We start from the raw sequence: 6,187 nt of genomic DNA on the forward strand, positions 1-6,187 counted from the left end.
CTCGTACTTACGAAATATATTACTTGCAGACAACCTACACTTGGATGAATTATTATTTAAGTAGTAGCAAGTTTTTGGCGTCGTTGCCGGGGAGGTATAAATTAAGTTTATATTTGTTAATTATGTTTTATTTATAAGTATTGTGTTGTTTTTTTTTTTTTTTGTATGAGTATTTGGAGTCGAAAAAAAAGTGGGAGACTTATTCGAGTATCTGAAAATAATTTAAACATGGATGATAATTCAAATTATCAAGATAATGATTATAATAATAATAATAATAATAATAATAATAATAATCAAGAACATGATCAATTAAGAACACTTAGGCACCATATGAACCCTATTAGAACTAGTGCCCCATCTTGTTTAGTTTTTCCTCCTGATGCATCTAATTTCAACTTCAAACCTCAAATTATTCAATTTTTACCAAATTTTCATGGCTTAGATTCTGAAAATCCATATTTGCATCTAAGAGAATTTGAGGAAATTTGTAACACTTATAATGATCAAAATTGTAGCATGGATATAGTTCGATTAAAGCTTTTCCCTTTTTCTTTAAAAGATAAAGCTAAAACATGGCTACAAAATTTAAGATCAAGTTCAATAAGATCATGGGAAGAAATGCAACAACAATTTCTCAAAAAAAATTTCCCTTCCCATAGAACAAACTCTTTAAAAGACAAATTATAACTTTTTCTCAAAAACAAGGAGAAACGTTTTATCAATGTTTGGACAGATATAAAGAATCACTTAATACATGCCCACATCATGGTTTTGAAACATGGAGAATAGTTTCTCACTTTTATGAAGGTCTAATACCTAAAGATAGGCAAATGATAGAATTCATGTGTAATGGAACTTTTGAAGATAAAAACTCAAATGAAGCTATGGAATATTTGGATTCATTAGCAGAAAATGCTCAAAATTGGGATAATATACACACAATAGAACCACCAACAACTAAAAACAATAATTCAACAAATGGGGGTGGTATCTATAATCTTAAAGATGATATAGATATTCAAGCTAAACTTGCATCTTTAGCAAGAAAAATTGAGTCATTAGAAATGAAAAAGAGTGGTCAATTAAAAAGTATTCAAGAAATTGTTTGTCATATATGTGATACACATGATCATGCTACAAAAGATTGTCCAACATTACCTTCATTTAAAGAATGTCTCCATGAACAAGCAAATTATGTTAACAATTATAAAAAACCAATACTAGATCCTTTTTCACCATCATATAATCCTGGATGGAAAAATAATCCTAATTTTAGTTGGAGGAATGATAATAATGCACAACCGTCACAACAATATTTTCAAAATAACCAAAATCATCAAGGTTATATTCCTTATGTTTAACCTCCAAGAAAAAACTTTGAAGATGTAATTCATGCATTTATCCAAAAGCAAGAGTCTATCAATATTCAAAACAGTCAATCTATGAGTGATTTGAAAGAAACTCTTGCAAAATTTGCATCGGCACTTAATATTCATGAAAAAGAAAATTTTCATCTCAACCTCAACCTAATCCTAAAAATCAAAATCAAGAATTAAAAAATGAAAAAATTGATCAAATAAAATCTGTTATTACCCTTAGAAGTGGTAAAATAGTTAATGATCCATATAGTAATGAAAACAAAGATCATTTAAAATCAAAGAATAAGGATGATAATCCTGATACTTTTGAGAATGATGATACCTGAAATTTTAAGAATAATATGGTGAATGATAAATAATCTGAAATAGTAAATAAGTCAAATAAACCTCCACCATTTCCTCATGCATTAACAAATCATAAAAAACAAAAAAGTGATTCTGATATCTATGAAATTTTTAAACAAGTGAAGATAAATATTCCATTATTAGAAGCTATTAAACAAGTACCTTCTTATGCAAAATTTTTAAAAGACTTATGTACTGTAAAGAGAAAATTGCATGTGAAGAAAAAAGCATTTTTGGCTGAACAAGTAAGTTTTATTCTTCAAAATAATTCTAGTTTAAAATATAAAGATCCTGGTTGTCCAACAATTTCATGTATTATTGGAGAAAATAAAATTAAAAAAGCTTTGTTGGATTTGGGAGCAAGTGTGAATTTACTTCCTTATTCAGTTTATGAAAAACTTAATTTAGTAGAATTAAAACCCACTTCTGTTACTCTCTTACTGGCGGATAGGTCAATCAAAATACCTAGAGGTATTGTAGAAGATGTGTTGGTTCAAGTTGATAAATTCATATATCCTGTAGATTTTATTGTTTTGGATACACAACCAATAGAAGTACATAATGAAATTTCAGTAATATTGGGACGACCATTTCTAGCAACTTCAAATGCTTTAATTAATTGTCGAAATGGAATAATGAAATTGTCTTTTGGAAATATGACTCTAGAACTTAATGTGTTCAATTTATGTAAACAACCAAGTATTAATGAAAATGAATATGATAATGAAATTGAAACAATTGTGGAAGAAAATATACAAGAAGAAAACTTAAATCAACAATCTGAAGTTTTTTCAATAGAAAGTTTTGAGTCTAAAAATAATTTTAAAGAAGATGATAATACAAAACTTGAATTAAAAGTTTTACCATTAGAATTGAAATATGTATTTCTTGGTGAAAGTAAAACATTTCATGTTGTAATTTCTTCCACTCTTTTGCCAAATCAAGAAGAAGATTTGATTAAATTAATTAAAAAATATAAAAATGTAATTGGATGGACTTTGAAAGATAAAAGGTATGAATCTTTTAATTTGTACACATAAAATTCACTTGGAAGAAAATGCTAAAACATATCAACATCACAAAGAAGGTTAAATCCACATATGAAGGAAGTTGTTAAGAATGAAGTATTAAAACTATTAGACGCTGGAATTATCTATCCAATTTCAGATAGTAAATGAGTAAGCCAACACAAGTAGTACCTAAAAAGCCCGGCATCACTGTTATAAAAAATGAAAAGGGAGAGTTATTACAAGCTAGGATTTCATCTAGTTGGCGTATGTGTATTGATTATAGAAAATTAAATGATGCAACTAGAAAAGATCATTTCCCACTACCATTTTTAGATCAAATTCTAGAAAAAGTAGCAGGAAATTCTTATTACTGTTTTCTTGATGGGTATTCGGGGTATTATCAAATACCTATATCATTAGAAGATCAAGAAAAAACTACTTTTACTTGTCCTTTCGGAACTTTTGCATTTAAAAGAATGCCATTTGGTTTATGTAATGCTCCGGATACTTTTCAAAGATGCATGTTAAGTATTTTCAGTGATATGATTGAAGAATATGTAGAAGTTTTTATGGATGATATAACTGTTTTTGGAAACTCATTTGAAAATTGTCTTAAAAATCTAGAAGAAGTATTAAAAAGATGTGAAGAAAAAAATCTTGTTTTAAATTGGGAAAAATGTCATTATATGGTTAAATTTGGGATTGTTTTAGGACATGTGATATCTGAAAAAGGAATTGAAATTGATAAAGCCAAAGTTGATGTTATTGCTAATTTAACATCACCAAAAACGGTCAAAGAAGTTCGATCATTCTTGGGTCATGCAGGATTTTATAGAAGGTTTATAAAAAATTTCAGCATAATATCTAAACCAATTTCAAATCTTTTAACAAAAGATACACAATTTGAATGGACTCAGAAATGTGAAAATGCTTTTAAAAAAATTATTAATCTTTTAGTTACATCACCTATTTTACAACCTCCAGATTGGTCTTTACCATTTGAATTAATGTGTGATGCAAGTGATTATGCTATAGGAGCTGTGTTAGGACAAAGAAAAGAAGGAAAACCTTATGCAATCTATTATGCTGGTAGAACCTTAAATAATGCCCAAATAAATTATTCAACTACTGAAAAAGAATTACTTTCAGTATTATTTGCATTAGATAAGTGTCGATCTTATTTAATTGGTTCTACTACTATTGTTTACACCGATCATTCTGCCATAAAATATTTATCAAATAAACAAGATGCTAAGCCAAGATTAATACGGTGGATTTTATTTTTACAAGAATTTGATATTATAATTAAAGATAAAAAAGGAAAAGAAAATGTTGTAGCCGATCATTTATCAAGAATAATGACTGAATCATCTCATAATGAAATACCAATAAATGAAAATTTTCCAGATGGTCAGTTGTTTTATGCTACTATTATGCCCTGGTTTGCTAACATTGTAAATTTTCTTGTGACAAATAAAATGCCTTCTTATTGGAATTCACAGAATAAGAATAAATTCTTGATAGAAGTTAAAAAATTTTATTGGGATGATCCTTACTTATTTAAGTATTGTCCTGACCAAATTTTTCGACGATGCATACCCGACAATGAAGTAAGTAATGTTATTAAATTTTGTCATTCTGAAGCATATGGAGGTCATTTTTCATCCAATAAAACAGCTACAAAAATCTTACAATGTGGATTTTATTGGCCGTCCTTATTCAAAGATACGCATTTATTTTGCAAATCTTGTGAAAACTGTCAGAAGATGGGATCAATTTCAAAACGAAACAAGATGCCTTTAAATCCAATCATAATTATTGAAATATTTGATAGTTGGGGGATAGATTTTATGGGTCCATTTCCATTATCTTTTAGATATACGTACATTTTAGTCGTTGTTGATTATGTATCAAAATGGATTGAAGCAATTGCATGTAGAACTAATGATCATAAAATTGTTATAAAATTTTTAAAAGAAAATATTTTAGCCGATTTGGAATACCTAGAGCAATAATTAGTGATGGGGGAAGTCATTTTATAAATAAATCATTTTCTTCTTTGTTAAGAAAATATGGCATTACACATAAATTTTCTGCCCCATATCATCCTCAAAGTAATGGTCAAGTTTAACTTGCAAATAGATAAATAAAACAAATTTTAGAAAAAACAGTTAATCCAAATCGAAAAGATTGGTCTTTAAGATTAACTGATGCATTATGGGCATATAGAACTGCATTTAAAACATCATTAGGGATGTCACCATATAGGTTAGTTTTTGGTAAGCATTGTCATTTACCGGTTGAACTTGAACATAAAGCTTATTGGGCAATTAAAGCATTTAATATTAATTTAGATGATGCATCTAAATTAAGAAAATTGCAAATAAATGAACTTGAAGAATTAAGAAATGATGCATATGAAAATTCAAAGATTTATAAAGATAAAACTAAAGCCTTTCATGATAAAAATATTATGAGAAAGTCATTTGAAATTGGACAAAAAGTTTTGCTTTATAATTCTCGTTTGCATTTATTTTCAGGTAAACTAAGATCGAGGTGGTCAGGACCATTTATAGTCAAATTTGTTTATCCTCATGGTGCTGTTGATATTGAAAATCCTAAAAATAATGACGTATTTAAAGTTAATGGGCAAAGACTTAAGCCTTTTATAGAAAATAAAATTCTTAATAATGAGTTTATGCCTTTATATGATCCACAATAGTTGTTTGATATTTTCATTTTGTTTTGCAGATTCTAGTTCATTTCCCGGTTAAGTGGTGGATAACAAAACTCCGTGACTGTTTAAGTCGGTTTCTTCAGTTTTTCCAAAATAATTGAAATATATATAATAATAATAATATAGATGCGTGTATTATGAATCTTCGTAAATATTTTGCTTGTTTACCTGATAATGCGTTGAAAAAAATTTATAAAGCTAGATGTGAGCGGCTAAGGTTGATGATGTCATATGGCATACCGAATGATGTCCGTTTGATAATTGAAGCAAAAGTCCGATTGGTTGGGGAAGCAAGTGAATTAATAATAAGACATATGCCAGGATTTGGTAAAAGCACATATGCCAAAAAGCGAAGAGCTAAACGTATAGGTGGATGTCATAAATGTGCAAGGTGGACTTGTAAGGGAAAATGCAAAAATGTTGGAATGACATCAATGAATAGAGAAGATAAAATTTTATTCATTAAGAATGGTCTGAGTAAAGAGCGTTTGGATAATTTTCTAGAGGTTCTTGATACGCATTCTAGTGGGTACGTGCAAAATGAACTTCTTAAACTATGGTGGCAATTTCAACAGGAGTAATATCAATATGGACGGTGGAATCAGCCTTACAAAGATCCTACTGTAGTAACGCATATCTATTTAGATAAGTAAATATATATACACAATTTCGTCTTGGGAATCAGACGTTAAAAGACCATGTTTGCCCATTTA

General features: G+C 28.5%; 1 non-coding gene across 1 annotated transcript; it reads right to left on the reverse strand.

Moving 5' to 3' along the window:
- Nucleotides 1-665: 665 nt before the first annotated feature.
- Nucleotides 666-775, reverse strand: LOC142538162 (small nucleolar RNA R71). The gene has a single exon (XR_012818700.1). It is a non-coding gene; the product is annotated as a small nucleolar RNA R71 (small nucleolar RNA).
- Between the last annotated feature and the right edge of the window lie 5,412 nt (nt 776-6,187).

The sequence above is a fragment of the Primulina tabacum genome, chromosome 2 (genome assembly GCF_025594145.1).
Source record: "Primulina tabacum isolate GXHZ01 chromosome 2, ASM2559414v2, whole genome shotgun sequence".
In the NCBI taxonomy this organism is placed as follows: domain Eukaryota; kingdom Viridiplantae; phylum Streptophyta; class Magnoliopsida; order Lamiales; family Gesneriaceae; genus Primulina; species Primulina tabacum.